General features: G+C 37.0%; 1 long non-coding RNA gene across 1 annotated transcript in view; it reads right to left on the bottom strand.

Annotated features, from left to right (window-relative positions):
• Positions 1 to 19,741, bottom strand: part of LOC146439676 (uncharacterized) — a 37,372-nt gene that overhangs the window by 13,709 nt on the left and 3,922 nt on the right. The window contains exon 2 of the long non-coding RNA XR_014850876.1: positions 16,066 to 16,229. This is a non-coding gene — a long non-coding RNA (uncharacterized LOC146439676). The remainder of the gene's footprint in view (positions 1 to 16,065; positions 16,230 to 19,741) is intronic.

The raw sequence follows: 19,741 nt of genomic DNA, 5'->3' as shown, positions 1-19,741 counted from the left end.
TCCTTTTTTTTTTTTTTTTTGGTCTGAAAACAGCACTTTTCATAGAAACAAAAAGCACATCAGAAGTTGTTCCTATCTCAGTCGCTATTCTGAGCGCAAACTTCCTATAGTCTAGCGCATCCAAGGCCACTTATTGGATTATATATATTTGAATATTTTTGGCTATTATTTAGAGACTTTTGTCCTTCCCTCAAACAAGTAAAACCCTCATCTGTAAATAAAAATACTTGTGGATTTTTAGTACATGAAGAAGGTAAGGAGTTTTCTGGAAAAGTTATTTCTTTTACAAAACTATTCTCCTCACACATACTGGAGAACATATTCTATTTCTATGTAAAAATAATAGTGTTGCATTCATTAGCATTGCAATATCAATATTGAAAGGCTTCGTACACTCCACAATAGCATACCTAGTTCAGAATTATCAGAGCACCACCAGATGTAACGCATAGTAATCTTATTATACATTGACAGCTTACACCCTAATGGCTCTGATGGAGCTGTTATGATGTATTGTGTCATATCCTAATAGGGACATAGCACCAAAACCAGCTGTATCTTGACAAGCTCCACACAAACTAGGTCTGAAGGATCTATGGCTCTGTATGCTGACAGTGCATATAAGCTAAAAAAGTTTATATAAAATGAAAAATTAAGTGCTCAGGAGAGGTCTGCTTTCGTAACAATAATACTTTGTTCTTATCTGGACCCTTCTGTGTGAAGATATTGAAAGACTTTGATTAATTGAACCTTACCAACACTTCTGCTAGCTAGGAAATGTTTTAATATCCCCCATCTCCCGCTGAGGCAGAGATATGTTCTGTGACTTGTCAAGGTCACCCTGCAAGTCTGTGACTGGGAACTCAATGTTCCTTGCTTCAGCCCTAAGCCTTTGGCAGAGAGTTCATCTTCTGCTATTGTTTAGAAATATTAACAAACTCGAATTTCACCCAGTTATCACATTCAAAGACCATTTAGTAATGTAAATTCATACTAATTCTAGTGCTAATCCTTCAGCACTGGTAGGTAATAAAACTGATGGCTTTGCCCTTGCGTTTCCTTAATTGCATTCATTAGACTGGTGATATTATTTGTATATAATTTTTGGAATTTAATTTTGATTCAGGGTGAAAGCAAAAGAAAGATTTTGTATTCTCTTGCAGGTTGGTTCAGAGGTGTCACAAGCCTGTGCTTCTACATAATTTAATGCAGTCAGTGTGACTGAAGAAAGAACTGCAGGACCATAAAATATAAAAACAGAGAGACAGTTCAGGTGCAGTGTAAAATGAGATTTTTGTACTGGTATAATCCTTTGCTTTTTCCATGGGGAGGGGAAGTTGAAGTTTTGAGCATTTAAGCTCAAAAAAGAAAAAAATAAAAGCACAATATTTTAGTACAAACGAATATTTGAATATTAAACCTGGGTGGGTGCTTCTGCTTGGAGACATTTAAACCAAACAGGAAAGTGAATAGGAGATACACTGTACTTGTTCTCTGTTGCTGCCATTATACAGGAACAGGGTACAAACAGGCAAGATATTTTACATATAATTGGTAGAGAATGCAACCAAGAGATCTGCACAATAAAGTTAATTTCCTTCTCACCATGCTACCTCTCATGCTATCTTGCAGCAACCAATTTGCACTAACTCAAATAATCGATGTTTCAAAATTATTCAGAGTTGTGCATGGGCATGAACTGTGCTCCTAATTTTCCCACTCAGAGAACAAGCCACCAAATATGGCCTTCCACCAACACAAATCAGCCGAAGCAAAAACATTCCATGTGGCTTCCTCCAAGGATATGGGTAGGCAGTTTTACTTTGTCCTTAATCATACATATTTACAACACCAAGAAGAATGAAAGATAGATATCCAACAGATGAGATATAATACATTAAAAGACACTGGCACACATTTAGAACAAAGAACTAATCAATAACCTGTCGCTTTCATATAATTACACTAAAACATAATTGATATTATAACATATATGAGGCTTACAAAGTCATGAAATATAAAAAGCTAATGAGTAGTTTAAGACATGTGCTTGAGAAGGTATAAATACAACAATTTCCAGATCACATCCACGAGAACTGCTTAATGGTCAGTACAGTGGGAGGAAAAAAGCCACGGCCTAAGGGGATGAGAGACTTAATGTCAGTTAATAACATTTCATGCAGCATATACATGTACACTTCCCCAAGAGAATTGCAAGAGGATGAAAGGATGAAGAAATAATAGATATCCCAGTGGCTCTTTTATACTGGGTTCTCAATTTAATCTAGTCTGCTTTATTAGAGAAGAGGAAATAATTCAGAAAATATATTCTATTAAAAAAAATTGGTCTCTAATCCAAAGGAAAATTTTCTCTAATCGTTTAAGTATTCCAAAGGATTTGTGAAATGTTTTTTGCACACAATGATGGGTCTGAAATGACTTCTGAGATTTGCTGTGTAAGTATGCAAACCATATTGATTAGAGAGAGAGAGAGAGAGCACTCTGTACATCAGTGTGCATCAATTGAAAAATCAGGTACCCTATTTAAATTTAGCAATCCGTTCAGTCATTCTGTAGTTTTATATTACTATCTACTGATTATTCAAGGGAGTGAGATAATAAAGCAAATTTACCTGCATATTGCTATTAATACAGTGAGTGATTTTTTCTATAAGCCTAATTATTACTATGTGTTTTATGTGAGCATTATTTTCTATCAAATCTAAATAAATATATAATAGATTTCTTTAATTTATCTTATAAGATTGTTTTTCAGTGTTACCTTAGGACATTCAGGACAGTATTTTAACATTTTCCTAATTTTATTTCTAATCCAAACAGAACAGAAGTACTGGTTTACTTTAAGAACATAAATAAAATTCATGGATTTCATTGTATTATGTAGGAGTCCTAAATAAAAATTATTTTCTCAAGAAAATTAAAATTATATTTAGCCATCTTTTCACATAAAATTGCACTGTAAATCAGAATATTTGACTATTTTTAAACCTTCATGTAGAACCCCTTTCCCAGGTTACCCAGCTGAGTGTAATCATAGCACACAACTTAATGATTTAAATGTTTCCCCTACACAACACAGGCTTCCTGTGCCCTGATATCTAAAAACTTCAAATGGTGCAGGCCTGTCCAAAATGAAGGAGACTGTCCCTCGACCGTCCAAAATGAAGGAGAGATTACTCTGCCTCACAGGCAGAAGAAATTCCAACATATTCCTCTTATTTGCCATCTGTTCATTATTTTCCCACATAATCTCTTCAAAATAAGAAGTTCAAAGTTTGCTGTACCTGGTATTTGTTCTCTAACTCAATTATATACGTGTTCCTTACCCTGAAAAGAAATGCTAAGACATTTTGTAATATGTAACCCAAGGCACATGATCAGGTGGCTCTTACTTGCAGAGGCCTGTGGCAATATAACTTACCAGTTAGGTAAATGACATGAAATGTGACACTGCACTTCATTCATTCCACTTCTATTTGCCTATGATATTTATTTTTGTACAACCAGAAACCTATTGACTTGTTACCTTCTCCTTAATTTGCTGTACATGACTGTGACATTATATATACAAATACAGATGTATTTGTTACTTGTTTTACTGGCTAGGAAAACAAAATGGCAAAAGAAACTTCTTTCTCCTTTCATCTAAGAGATGTCTGGTTTTGCCCTTTTTGTATACTCAATTTTTAACATTGCCTAACCTTTTCGGGACTTGCAATTGACTTGTTGATTTACCAGATTAAGCAGAACCTATAGACTATCTTGATCTCTGCATAGAAGTCATTATCTAATAGCAATACCTTCACGGTGGCTGAGGCAACCTGGGTGCTGAAGATGTATATGCAGTCCTCATCAGTGAGACCATAAAAAAGTCAGTCTTGTTTAAAATATAGACTTGGCATTCACTGAAAGAAACCACGTACAAAATTCTTTGACTGAATAAGGGAAAAGGATAAGTAAGAAATGCCCCTGAGCAACAGGTTAATGTTCATGCAGCCCAGTGTGCTGCCTGCAGTAACAACAGAGACACAAGAAGCTTGGTTGCTTTCTGCAGTCCATTCCCCATATGGATGTTCTCTGTGTGGGGAATGGTTTAATATTGCCAGTGGATACACTCCTGCCCAGTATTAAAGGAACTAAAGGGCACCTTTGTGAGAGATTTATCTATGACTAACCCCTTTCCAAACCTGCCAGCAGCAGTTTCCTCCACCCTCTCTAGTGAGTGTCAGTTCAAGAAATTTACTGTGTTAAGGATGACATTCGCTGGCTTTAAACAAAAGCCTTATTGGTTATTTCAAATTCCCATAGATCTAGAATTGTGGGATTTTGCGAGCAGTCATTGTGCATTCAGTTTATCTATTGCCTATATTATTTCATGAACCTCAATCACAGCCTTCCTTGGCCTTCTCTTCTTCAAATGAAGTGTCCCAGCCTTTCAGTGTCTCTGCACAAGGCAGCTGCCCCATCACCTTGAACATTTTATTAGTTTTTCTCCATACTTCTTTGGATTCTGCTACACCCTTTCTCATATGTGAAGACCAAACTGTACACGATACTCAGGATAAGGGCACATCAGTTTTCAGAGTGATGCTCTGCTGTCCTCTTATTTCAGGCACTCTCTATTCCCAAGGATAATCTCATTACCTTTTCTAAACATGCCCAACACTTTTTTGTTTGACACTGAGACATTGATTTCAGAGAAATGTCAGAAAGTCCCTTTCTGATTTTAAGTGTCAGTTCTGAGTTCAGCATCATGTCAACATGGTTCATGTTATTTTTATCTAGATGCATTTCTTCAGATTGAACTCGACCTGCTGACTTTTGTCTACCTAGTTTTATTTTGGAGATTCTCGCCGTTGAAGCCATTGATATCAAACACAAATGACATTGATTGTGAACAGAGAATTTATCCACAGACTTGCAGATTTCACTATTCACTGCCTTCTCCAAAGCAGACATGCTGATTAAAATTGGTCCAAATATCAATTTCCATTCTGATATGTTGCCATTATTAAGGCCTAGTATGGATTTCCCTTCTTTAAAAAGCTTTCCTCCAATCCCATGGCAACACAATTTCTGTAATGAGCCTCTGGTGGGGAACCTGATCAAACACATTCTAAAAAACAATGTGTATTTTGTCTATTTGATCCCATTGTTACTGAAAACATCCATGAAATCCAGAAGCCATGTAACTTCATCTAAACAGGTTGTTTTCATTCATACACATATACACAGTCTTAACAGAAATGGAAATCAGGCTCACTGGTTTGTCATCCCCAAGATCATCTCTAAAGCCCTTCTGACAGATGGCAGATACAACAGCTGTCCTAGTCCTTTATCTCAGTGCCCATTTTTAATGACATTTTACATCCCCTAGCCAGAAGTTTGGGAATTTCATATTCAGAACTCTTGATTTTATGCCATCTGGTCCTGGTGACCTTCCTAACCTGCCTGACTGGTCTAATATTTTCTCTTCATTTACTTCAAATTGATCTATATGTTATAGCCAATCTGCTACAGAAATGCATCAGGTGTGAGAATCAGAGCACTAAATGCCTATGCAAAGATTTCACTGAGTTTCTCTGCTATGTCTTCATCAACCTTGCATGTCCCTTCTATGTCCTTGCCATGGAGCAGTAAAGACTAAGTCATTGACAATCTTCACCTTATAAATTATCCATCTTTGTCAAGGATGAAATTTTTTTGTCCCGATTGTTGAGTCAAGTAAATTTTGAAGTTTGTGAACATAACCCTAATGTATAAGCATGATGTGATCTTAGTCCGAAATAGAAGTTTGAATGATAATGTTTTAAGGTTACCTAGAACATTATAACATAGAACCTAAAACATAAATTGCTGTTAGGCACTATTTTCACGATCTGCATAACTTGCAAATATTTAAAGACTTTGACATCCTTCAGAAAAGCCCATGGCTGATCACATACTGCAAAACACACTGTTCACTTCCACAAAAGTTTTATCCAGGAGAATCAAAGGGCAAAGGTGGAAGAGAAAAATTACATATCACCTCAACCAAGACTACAGCAACTTCATCCTCTTCTTAATGGCTTTGGAAAAATTAAGTCCTTACTTTTGGAAAGTAAATATTCCAAAAAGATCAACAACATTATCTCCAAAGTTTGTGTGCTGCTACATGTGTGCTGTTCTTATGAAGCAAATTTTTTTCCATTTCTATACTTCATACAGGCTAGCTTTTTGGGGAACAATTGAATATACAGGAATGTAAATCAAAAGCACTCACCAACCAAAAAAGAAAGAGAGATTATCAATTGCCTTTGGTAATTAAAGTGATAAGAGGAAATGTATGTTCTTGCACTAGAACTACTTAAGCTATTACAAGAAGATTTAGCTCTCACACAATACTTTTCACTTTTAAAACATTTACAAACACAAAGCTGTAAAAATTATGAATTATATATAAACCTGCACAGAGAATAGTATAAGGTTTATATGCCTCCTATTCTGTACTTCAGACTATATTTTGGAGGCGTGAGAGTGCTTGAGGAGTGATGAGAGAGTCAGAAATTCTTCACCTCAAATTGGTGTTTGAATTACAATTTGGGAGCCCTAACTCCCACAGCTGTGCTCTGCTCATAACAACCTTTTATAAGTTTGGCTCAGAAGTCTGCAGGTCTGAGTTATTTTGTTCATGGAAGAACGTATTTTTCTCTGAGAACAACCACCTTTTATGGTGGTTTATACCAAAAAGAAGTTAGTATTTGTTTATTTACTGTGAAGGCTCATCAGTCTCATTAAATATTAACATGCATAATTAAAGTTAATTTTAAAACAGAATTTTCACTTAAATGTTTAAAATTGAGACATATAAATGTTCATGAACTCATGACACACAGTGAGAGTGAGATCAACCCTCAGAAATATGTCATAGCTCAATGGCAGTTTGAAGCCTTCTGCAAAATATTTTTGTATAAGCTCAAGTAGACCAGAATTTACTGGAAAATGCTTATACACAAACAATTGGATGTTTCCAACTTCATATACGGCATCAGTTCTAGTAGCCTCAACATTTCCAACTGAGGTAAGCAGTTTTAAACAGATTCAGGTGATGTTTAAAGACCAAGGGCTGCCCTGCTTCTCAAAGGACATAAATGTCCCCTATCCTTAATAATTCTTAAGAAGTTCTTTCTTAAAAGATATGCAGAGATTTTTATTAGCACATTGATTTTACTTAATGGCAGTACACGAAACGAAACTTTGGCCATCATCTCTCCTTGACTGAAAAGCAGAAATCACACTACCTTTATAACAGTCCATTAATTCACATCTGCACAAATAACTGACTGGAGTGGAATACTGAGGTGATATTTTGTATAGCTCTATTAAACTCCCTTCTTAAAGTTTGGGTTAACTCTTTGCTGGAGCAGAGAGCACTCTTGTCTTTTCTGAGACATTAAGCATAATTAAGCCGTGTGCAGTAACTTAAAAGCTGAAACTAGATACTACATTTCACACACCAAAGTGCAATTTCTATACTCAAAATGTTATAAAACAGTCTAAATATTGCCTGAAATACAACAGAAAGCTTGAACAGAAATACAAACACTAAATCTATTGATAATTCCTCCTCACCTTAACAGTAGATCTTACACATATATTCATTCCCATGTGAGATTTTTACACAACACCTTCATGTTTAATCTTTTGCAAACATATCAATATATTTACCTTTGAATTCTAGTCAAAGACAATTTCATGGTCTTTGTAGTACACCTAATACTCTTTAAAGATTTGAGAAAACTGTAGTAATGTCTGTTCTTTCTGAGAGCTAGACATGAACTCTGCAAACAAAACAAAGTTGCAATCTTCTCCCCGTGAGTCTTTGAACACACAGATCCCATCCCAATAGAGTATAAATAGGGGGGGTTTGGTCAGATATGAACACTACTGCCTTCATCCAAGATGGTACAGACAGTTTCAGCATATGAAATAACCATCTCTGGAATTCCCTAAGAGTATCACTCTGCATGTCATCAAAATAAGCTAAAAATCCACTATATATGTTTACCTCACTGCCGCCTCATTCTTTCTGCTCTCCATGTCTGAGACCAAAAAAAGAGAAAACCACCAGCTTGAATTTTATTAGTAAGTCTGTTAAGATCTTTAATCTCTGGAACTAGTGGAAGTTTCCCCCCCAGCCTGTCAATTGAATCCATAAACTATACTGAGAAAAGTTTCCTTAAAAAATAAAGTTGGAATAACATACAAAACTGAGGAATCTGTGTGAAAAACTTATTAATACATGGGAATCAGCTCTTGCTCATCTTTCAGACATACTTGACTTTAACTCCAGCATTTGAACTACTCCTAACTTGAACTCTTAAGGTTTGAAGTCTCAGATTATGAGAACTATAACGAGTAATGTCAATATACTGCACATGAATTGTAACAATGAAAACTGTAGTTGTACATGGAGTGAATTATATCCTATATTATGCAAACCAAAACTGGTGGATCAAAGATGAATCCCACTAGAATGGGAAGACTCTAGTACAGGGTGTTCACATTACCAAAGTGAAATTAGTTTTGTTTAAATTGTCTTTGTGAATGAGAAGGAAAAAAATGGCATTTGGAAAATGGGAAATAGAGTAAGGTAAAATCAGTTAATCCTGGATTTAGAACAGTTATAGTAATTTAAGCAAAATTCAAAGGAATGCCCATAAAACTAGAGAACACAGCAGGAGAGCAGAACAAAAAGAAATTGAAATTATTTTCTACTTGACAATAGTGAGGAAAAAGGGAATTGACTTCACAGTGTACAAAGAGAGTGTCCATGGTTCAGAAGGGAAACTAGAGGGACAGAAAAGACCCTGGGACATACATTGGCCATTTTTGTGCAAACAAAACATCTATGCAACCCAGAACATTGTCAACAGCAATGACCATAGACAGATACAAAGGTAAGCACAACAATATAATAAATTATACTTTCCTGGCTATTTTCAGCTATTTCCTGATTTTGATGTGATTTGCCTGTTTAATAACACTCAATACATCTCTCTTTCAATTACTTGTCTAGATTCTCTTGTGACACATGTAAAATTTCTGTATCTGCAACACATTTTGGAAAGGAAAATTCCATAGCACTATTAGTGACCCTGTCCTCTCGCAGTTTCATTTCATGGTCTTTTTTTCTTAAATTGGAAGAAATGGAGATGCAGAAGTCTGGACCTTAATGTTTGTGTCTCTTCCACACTGCTTTTTTCACAAACCTTAAACAAAAGAGTGCTGCTATAGAAGCTGCACAAGATAACTGCAGAACTGAAAACTTAGCACAGCATTAATACTCCTCTTATAGATGGGGAAAGCACAATGTCATATTTGAACCCCAATGGTGTGTAAGTAGTGTTATATCCTGTACAACCCTGACAATGTGACTATCAACCAAAGTCCTACTACATTTACAGCACCAGCTGACAAAAAGCCAACCTAAAGAGTGGCCAGTTCTTTTCACTCTCACAACCACCATTCAGTGGTCAACAAATAGTAATGTGGAAAGAGATGTCAGGTAGTCATCTTTAAAATTTTCAGAGACAGTGTGAAGTTATAAATTAATAACTCTGTAAAATTAAAAAGTAGGAAAAAATTATGTGGGCCTGAAAGATAATGGTGTTTGCTCAGAATAGGTAGGACGGGCAGGGAATAGCAAGATGATATTCACCACTATCATCATTGCTATCATTATTATTATTATTATAAGATCCCACCCATAATTCAGTCTGAAATTGTCCTTGTTAAAGCAGCTGTGGCCTGAAGGATAAACAACAGTACAAGTAGTCACCATCAGGGAAAGAAGGAACTCAACAAACAAAGCCTCATGATTTGTTATCAAGGTTGTCTTGTTTTCAGATGGCCTCCCTTTTTCTGAATTCCCCTTGGTAGAGGTTATTTGCAAATGCTTATTAAACATTGCTTCTTAACGTTCTCTCTGTGCCTTGTCATTGTAACACAAAACAAATTAATAAACCTTCAAGCTGATTGTTTTATTTCATCTTTTTCCAGATTTCATGGTGATATCAGAAAAACTTGACACTCTCTTGAACTCTTCACCTCAGAATCCGATATGTGCTGTGTTTCATATACCCCCTTGGGATTCATGTCCTCTAGTTAATCTTCAGCATGCAAGAAAGCTAAAAGGAAATAGCTTTTTCAACTAAGAAACCTATCTGAAGACAAAATTTTATGGTTTCTACCTTTCTTAGTTTATATATATATATATAGTTCTTGTTGTTTTCTGCAGCTTGTTCAGTTATTATATTCATTACACTATCAGTCAGATCACTAATTAATCACGCTGTACACAGTGCCCTATCTGATGATTCATTACAAAAAAACCAGTCCAATTACAAATATTTGGGAACAGTTGAAATTCAACCATAAAAGAAATACGAATAACACTTGTGCAAAACATTACCTAAATAGCATATAACAACAACAACAAAAATCAATTGGTGAGCAAACCTGAAGACACTGTGTGATGAAGTAACTGCTGGATACAGATGTCAAGACAGACCCTAACAGAACAGGGGGAAGAAGCACAGAATCATTATGGATAGGAAATTCCAGGTGGAATCATCACAATACAACAAAGAGTATCTCTAAAAATGGAAACAGTGGAAATTTTGAAACACCAGCAAATAGTTTTGTGATGTATATCCCACATTCTCTACATTCATCCTACTTACATAGTGATCTTCCTGCTAAAATAAAGGAAATTGAAGTGGAATAAACAGTTCTACATCTTAGGTGTTCTATACGGACTATTGCATTCACTGCACATCCTTCAAAAAGACTTGGAGTTCAATGCTTATGATTATCTACATTTCCATTGTAAGGTAAGATTTCTGCTGTACAAAACTTTCTCCGTTTTATGAATTGAATGCTTTGCTTGCACTACACCTTTTGCACATCTGATCAACAAATGTAAGACTTCATTAAATCTCAAAGAGCTTAAGCTAATACAGAAGGAGTTTATTTTTCCAGGCATGGTTTGCATTATAACTACCTTCATTTTAGACCTGAAGAGTTTTATTTGCCAGGAAAAGAAAAGAATACTCTTATCTTTAATATATGATTATTAAATAAACATCTTTCATGCAAGAGATTTGTTATATTAAAGAGTATTAAAATTATATCAGCCAGCTCTTTTATTTTGAAAGACTGCATACAAGTGAGGAAATACAGTAACACTGATTTAGAGAGGTATAAATAATAAGAACAGCTTCTCTCTCTCTCTAAAAAAAATCTATTATTTCACATGCTATCCTGACAGTCCTCCCTGGGACATAAAATTACTCCAATTCATAGCTGACTTTGGGTAAGACATTTTGAGTTTATACCATGAGTATGCAACTCCATCTAATTTTCCATGAGACCTGAGTATCAACCTCTCTTTTCAATCCTAGATCAATCAGGGAGCCCCAAATGTCCCATTTTCCAGTGATGCTCACACTTTAATGAAGGGAGAAAATATAACTAAGCTTCTCTAACTGCTAGCAATGACCAGTTGCATGAACAAGATTTGTCAGCTAACAAATCTATGATTCACTAAGGACTATAAAAATTCCCCTTTGGCCCAACAATGGTTAAATTTTGCAAAAATGCAAAGTATTTCTCTTGTACCTTCAGAATAAATCTTCCCAAAAAGTGTTTCATATGGGTGCTGGATGTTTAGAACTATTAGTTTCAAGCAAACTGGACACACAAATTAACTGTACTCTCCACCTACCCGACACCATGTCCTGACCTGACCATCCTGGAGTCTAACTCTTCCCATTCAGAAATGGTAAAGCAAGAAACACTTGGGATGATCTTTTATGTCGGTGAAGACAGGCAGGGAAGGCAAGAACATTTGCATAAAACTTTTCTTCACAAATAGCAAAAAAAAAAAAAAAAGCAACAGCAAAAAGGAGAAACCTCAGAACAGAGTAGAAGTGTTTTTAATAGATCCACAATGAAAACATGGAAAGCATCAGTCCCTCACACCAGATCTAGCATGTACTATCTGGTATGCACCAATTTTTAATCTCCATAGGTGTTTCTAAGGCTCTTGATCACTCTAAGTGGAACATTTGGTCTACATCAATATTACATGCAATTATTACCAGAAAAGTATTGCCCTAGACCCAATGCTAGGAAATATCTGAGGAATCAGTGTTCCTCTGTGTTCAGAAAAAAGGGGTAAGGGTAATATGTTTTTCTGAAGAACTCAGATGAGGTATTACTTCTGGGTTTGTTTTTTTCTTCTTTTAGGGGGGAGTTGTGGGTTTTGTTGTTGTTGTTATTGTTGTTGTTATTGTTTATTAAAAAAGTTTAAAAACATGAGTTCATATTAGTTGTATGAAATCTGTTTTATACAATTCTCCCACTTTTGTTAAACAAGAACAAGCAAGCTTTAGTTCATATCCTGTTCCTGTGTAAAATTCATTTTCATGCACAGTTTCTCCCTTTGCATGGGTTTTGTTCCATGGAAGCCCTCATTTCTACTGGTTTCAGTCAAGCAAGTCTAGATTACTCAGACCAAGAAACAGGTTTTCCAACAGTGCTATAAATCGCTGATGCTCATCTGAAACTGCTGCCAACAGGTGGTAAACTGCTACCATTCACTGCAAACAATTTTGCAACGTGGGCATTAGGATGCAACACTAACATTTAGTGCAAAACAAATGGACTTGCAAAATTCCTGGGACCACACAGTAGGTTCATTCCAGCCATGAAGCAGCCATCAGATGGCAACAATTTTGTCACTGCTAGTACAGAACATAATGGAATATGTGTCCTGGAGCTGAAAAGCTCCATAACTCATTAACTATCCCCTGAGTCATGCCTGTCACCACTAGCTTTAAGTTTTAATTTCCTTGCTTTCACTGCTTGTCAGGGCCATTTGACTATATCTCTTTTGTGTTTAATCAGCACTACCAATGCTTTTGATGAGATTATGTTGCTAACCTGGTTCTCCAGGAAGTCACAAACATAGATCTGTTTATACAGGGACAAATTAAGTACAGCTCTTTACTTTGAGATTGAAAAAAATAACTAGTCCTATGAAACATAACATCTTTAGCACAAATGCTTTGGAGAGCTAGATTATCAAATGTAACAGTTCAGTGGTTCAATTCATACCTGACAGGCTTCAAAGAATATATATGCAAATTGATCTCCCAGCTGCAAGGGTAATTAACATGGCCTGCTGCAGGGGGCTCTTCTTCCACCCATTCTGTTTCATTATTATTTTAGTGACTTTACATTTTTCTCAACCCACTGTCTTTTGGTATGGAAATAAATTTAACTTCCTCCTTTATGTAAACTTCATTACACCACAACCAGCAGGGAGTCTAGCCTGCTGGAAGTGAGAACATTTGAAAACCAATATAGCCTGACATAAAGCTTAGCTCTGTACAAATGCTTTTGTTGTTGATATTCCAATGTGTATTTTTGTGGTTTTGCCCAATACACTCCTTGTACTGTTAAAAGGGACTACAGTAGGCCCAATTCATCCCTTGCACTTAAACCAGTTTAACAATGTTGAGACAGAGCTAGCAAAGGACAAGGGAAGACAAAGAATCTCAGAACATGCTGTTTAATCCATCTTTTCCTAGGGCATTAAAACTGTATCTGTACTCAAGCCAGCACACTTTCCCTCCCCCCAAAAGCAGGAAGGATACAGTCCTAAGGGCAGAGCACTTTGTGCAGTCTTGGTCCTGTTGGCCATATACTGGGTCATGAACTGAAGTATGCGGTTCTGTTTCCACAGAAGTGTGCCCTCTGAATTACATATTGTTAAATATTCTCCATATGGTTATGGAGAAACACCAAAACTATTTTCCCATTATACAGTAAGAGTGCAGCTTACAGGGAAACAATCACATTACACAAGCCTGGGAAAACCATAGACATAAAAACATTACTGCTTTTGGATACCTTTCATAACTAGAAACTTGTGTATGAAGCCATTTCTACAAACTATGAAGGAAAATCATATGTTAAATCATTTTAAGCAAATGTTTATGAGTAGATATAAAGTAACAGGTATATCTATAATTCATAAGTGGCTAAACTTTCCCTTACAGAGGCCCACTAAAGTCAATTGATTTACTAGAGAGACAAATGTAATCCAGTCCACAGCATGTTTCCATGTTACAAATCTTTATATCAAAGTTTGATAATGCTTTTTTCCACAAAAGCCTTTACAAGCTTGTATACAAGTGTGCATGTGAATGCATGCATGTGTATTAGCACACATCTATGTTAAATAAGGTTGGGAAAATCCTGTCAATGTTTGTACTATTATGCTAAGCATTCAGGCAGTTTCCTCATCAAATCAGTGTCAGCTACCCAGAAAAACTTCAGTCTGTATGTTACTAGATCTAGGCCAGTGCCCTGAAGGGCCAGGTCATGCCCTGTATCTATTCTCATCTGATGCCAGAGCTCTAAACAACCAGAGGAGCTCTTCTGCTGCCTACACACTATTGCATATCCAATACTTAACCAAGGTTAATTGTATGTATCCAAAGAGGGCTCTGGTGGGAGTGGGAACAGAATCACTACTGTGTGACTGGATGAGGCCAGTCCTGACCCTGGGTATCAATCCCATATCTTTCCAGAAAGTAAGTAAATTAACTACGAGATGGAAAAAAGAAAAATATGAAAGAAGGAGAGGGAGAGAGAGCATGTGTGTGCTAGCTGTTTGAATCAATTTAATATTTATGAAGATATATTGTTTTAAGCATTAACAGATGGCATTTTTCAGTAGTGCTTTACAGAATTAGGCACCTATTTTCCCTTGAATTTTATTGCTGGTTGAGAGTTTATCTTTCTTAGTCTCCTTGGAATAAGCCAACGTGCATTTTGGTCTGAAAAAGGAGACTTCATATATAACATGTTGCCAGTATGGTGAATTGCACCTTTATGAGGCAATTTCTGGCAGATTAGCTGATGTGCATCACCACAGATTCACATTCAAGTGATTTGGACATGGCCCATAATGAATAAGGCATTCCCAGCAACAGAACACTGATTTTGCATTATTATAAACCAGGGGTTGACAGCAGAATACCGATTTTGCATTATTATAAACTGAGGACTGAAAGTTACTGCAGTCTGGCAAGTGTTCAGCAATCATTTGTTGGCAGTCTCAGTTGAAAGGCCAAGGACTGGGAGAGGAGGGAATCTGAACACAAAACTTTCTGTGTGAAAGTCTCTCCAGTCAATGTTAAGAAATACTTCAGTGACCAGAGAAGGGACTAAGGGTTAAGCTTCCCATCATCACTCCTGCATCATGGAAGAATAAAATTTGAATTTTCAGAGTGGACAAACCTCTATATCCCACAAAACTCAGGCTTTAAAATAATTACAGAGAAAATGGCAGACCTGTAATAGAAGCCTGAAAATCTGACTGGATAAGCAAACAGTCACCAGCAGGGACTGATTTTTTTTTTCACCTCTTTCCAGTTTTGCTGTAGAGCTGCAAAGGATGAAGTGGCCAACAAAAATTCTGCTTCTGTAATTTTCCACTGTGTCTGCAGAATGGTTCTTTAAACGCTGCTTGACCTTGAATGCAAAAATAATCTGTCCTTTATCAGTCATGTCTTTTCACGGCCTGGCTTAGAGCACCAAATTTACATCCTGCCTTACTGTGGAGCTTCTTGAGGTAATGAATTCAAGCAAGTAAGTACCTGTGCTCCAGAAATGCGTTCCTCTTCAATGTATAAAATGAGGAATGCAGATGCCTTTTGACTGTCACTTGCCATTTGACTCTGACCTATGGGCACCACCACCCTGTGTTAGATGTGGCTCAGAAACCCACCCCTCCCTTCCACTCAAGGCCTATGTTTTTTACAGGAATGCAGTGCTCAGGCCTTTAAAAACTGAAAACCTCAAGTCATTCTTATGCAATAACATACATTTCTCCTTTTTTTACCCTGCACATCTGTTTCTCCATCCACTCTTCCTATTATCCTGTCTCACTAAATTAGCAAGATTCCTCAGGTGAACAAAAATACCCACCTGAATAAGAGCAAGCATTTGGATTGTACAGTTGTGGATTCAGCTGAGTCCTTCCCTTCATACAGCACAGTGCAGGGCTGGGATCCTTGGCTAGGGTGGGCTTCTTGTGCAAAACTGCAAAGCAGACAGCAGAGTGGGATATGGAACAGGCACAGCTTTGATTCCTGTTTAGCACATAGGAGCAAGAGGCAAATGAGAAGAAGAAAAATTTAATAGTGGGGAGGAAAAGTTTCACTAGCCCTTCCCACCCACACCCATCCACGAGAGTGTTTCTCTGGGCAGAGGCAGTAGCTGTGTGCTTGAAAATGGCTGGCATCTGCTGGGGCTGTTTCTGATTCTTTCAGAGCATGCTCTGAGACAAACTGCAACAAGAGGGAAATTCAAGAAAGAGTAGGATGACATGGGTAAAATGACATCTCTTCACAGACTAATTAACAGACATTTAAATTATGATGCATTCAGTTAAAATGCAAGTATAAGGTATTACTCCCCTAGCTCTTTACACTGAATTCAACACATTGATTATGCAGCCTGGTATAAAGATTTTTCCCTGACAAAAACTAACTCAATGATCCACAAAGCTCCTGATAGAATCTTTTTACAAACTGGAGAAATTATGGTTCTGTGGAAAACAGCACTACTCTTCTATATCCCCACCAGCAGTAGTTGAAATTAAAATGCCCCAGAACAGTTGAGGCCACTGTAAATCTTTTGCCCATTTTCAAAAGGCCTTTCAAGCACCATGCAGGGTGCACTGACTCTCTCTGCTGAACACTGAGTTGTGCAAAACTGATGGCAGCTGTCCTACATCTTCTCTGAAGCATATAGTCTACAAGCAGCACTGATGCACAGCAGAAGCCACTGGGCTTTTTTGTGCCAGAGTTTTTATTCTGGGATTCTTTTTGTCAAGTCATGAAGGCAGGAGAAAGAAATGTCCTCAGCATCTACAAGGCACCACCAATCTGCAGAGCTGAAGAAAAACCTCTGATTAGACACTGTCCAGCTGCTGCTGAATCAGTGTCAGCAGAAAGACCAGCAAGCTGCACCATGGCCAGCATGTGCAGAATGGAGGCAAATAGACTGGAGAAATTACAACTTACCAAGGGAGAAAAATGGGTGAGCTCCACACTCATACTTTCATTCACAGTCTAGGACCTGGTAAAGATATCAAGACATTAGAGACACATCCCTGCTGTGCCTCTGAATGGACCCCTGGAAGGAATCATTGCATAGTAAGGAAACTGCTGCCAGGGTCCCCCCAACTCATATGGTCAATAACTATTTCATAGCAGTCCAACCATTAAGGTGTACATCCCTTTGTACAGACCTATCCTTAGTCTAGCCTTCTCTTCAAGCAGAAAGTTTATTTATCCCTTATCAAAGCCACCTTTTTAAGCAGATATTTGCCGTCATCTACTGTGCCATGAAGTATGTCTGGGCACAGTAAGTGCCCCAAAGAACTGGAACTCTTCTGACTAAAATAAAGCTCAAGGGAATTTCTTGCAATGCCTTCACAAGCTTGGAAAGTATCAGATATGGGTCATTGTAGATTAGTATTTCACTGACTCATTGCCCATATTTTTAATGAAAAAATTCTCAGCAAGTCTCAGCACCTGGACACTTTCAGGTTATTCTGTTTTCAGCAAGATAGGAATGCATCTTAAACAATTCTTAAATCAAGTTGTCAAGTGACAGGAAAAAAGTACAAACATTTGAAATGCACACACTATCACTGTATCTTTTTTTTTTTTTAATAAAAAGGAACATCTGTCTAACTTTGAAATATGAATTAGAAAAATTAGTTTTGTCAGATAGATGATTCTGTCAGTGGAAAGCAATGATGCAGGATGGTATTTCCAAATCTGGTTGGTCTAACTGTGACACAAAGTGCCAAGAAAATCTATTGCTACTCCTACGGGTCTGTATTTCCTCCAGGTACCTCAAAAATCCCTGCAGTACTAGAAAGATGCTGTTGATCTCACCCATCAGGCCCGTGTTTGCAAAAGAAACAATTAGGAACATCACAGACACAATGTCCTCCATGGGGTGACCCTGTTAATCCAACCCAGAGCTAACAGCTTAAAAGGTTCTGGGCACTCCTCACCTAGATGTTTCCAAGGGCTGGTATAAAATAGGAAATATGAAAGGAACTGTGTATCATTAAAAATGTTCTAAACAAGGATCTGTCCTTTTCCAAAATGACAAAATTTGGATTTCTCTGAGTCTTAATCTTCTTTCTTGAAAGTACAGCTGGGAAACCTGAGCATTTAAATGGCAGAAACAAGAAGAACCAAGAAAAACAGCCAGGTGATAATGAGAGTTATGATATCCTGTAAAAAGAAAGATATTTGCAAGGCTGGGCCAAAAGTATTGCTTGGAAAAACTCTGGGGAGCAGAGAAAGGGAAATGGAGGTGAAGGCAAGAGTGTGTTAGTAATTACATTAGAGCAATAAGTCTATTAAACTATCATTTATTTGTTTTACTTGGTGTATCAGTTCCCTGGATAGGAGGTTAAGAAGACGTAGGAGCAGCAGCTGTGGCATCATTTTCAAGACAATCCCTGGGAAGCTGCTGAAAACACATATGGCCAAGCAATGTTAGGGGACACAAAAGCATCATTCTTCGCAAAAGGTCCTGATTTTTTGCAACCATAGAACAGACCCTGCATTTCTCAGATAGCTCAGGGCTAATTCCAGACTCCTGGCATTTGGCTTTTCAGGTATTCCCTATCAAGTTCAGATATGCATGCTATTTCTTCCTTACTTCCCACTTTTCATCTGGAGGTGACTGCAGTTCAGTGGGGGGGGGGGGGGGGGGTGAAGCTCAGTGATTCAGGTAGCTTTTAATTCCCCAGTTTTTGTATGAAGGATTAGGTCCTGCAAATATCCATAGTGTGACATAGAAAAATACTGCAAAACAAAGTCTCTAAACCATGTGATTACTTAAACTTTCAGTGGATGCTTTTACTTTTCATTTTTTGTACTTGAACTCTTAAGGCCCACATTGACATCTTCTACAGCCTGACTTTCTTTATTAATCCTATTTCTCTTTCATATACCAAGTTTTCTACCTTGACACCACAAGGTGCTCATGCTTTTTTTTCCACTTCAAACAAAATTACATCTGTTTTTTCACATAGTACATATACTGATTCTTCAGTAATCTTGTTCTTTTTGACTGAAGCAGGTGAATTCAGCTGGCAGATCAATGGGTGAGGAAGTGGCTGGAGGTGATAATTTCTTGATCCAACACAACTAGATGAGGACATGAGAATGAAACTACCACTAATAACTGTGGTGAAAAGATCCAAAATTCAAATAAGCAAAATTTTTTCTTTTTCTTGGAAACAGCTACTTTATCTACATGCTAAAACAGTAGCTAAGTGCACAAAGATCTTTTTATAGTTGTATAAATGGCTTTTTAAATGACAATATTATGAGAAATTGAAAACAAAAGCATTATTATATACATTTATGTTTTCTATATAACTCAGTTATTCAGTTTCTATTAATATTTTACACTACCTGGCTTCTGGGATTGTCCCATTACTTACATGTACATTCATACCAATTTAAAGATAATTGAAAGTTGTGGTTAATAAAAGGGTATTTTTCTCTTTATGAAGAGGAGAATTTAAAAACTCTTTTATTTCAGGATTTTATTTTTTAAAAGTTTT

This window comes from Lichenostomus cassidix, chromosome 3, assembly GCF_008360975.1.
Source record: "Lichenostomus cassidix isolate B80296 chromosome 3, HeHo_3.0, whole genome shotgun sequence".
NCBI classification, from domain to species: Eukaryota; Metazoa; Chordata; class Aves; order Passeriformes; family Meliphagidae; genus Lichenostomus; species Lichenostomus cassidix.
The sequence above is the reverse complement of the archived record's forward strand: the minus strand, read 5'-3'. Positions and strand labels throughout refer to the sequence as shown.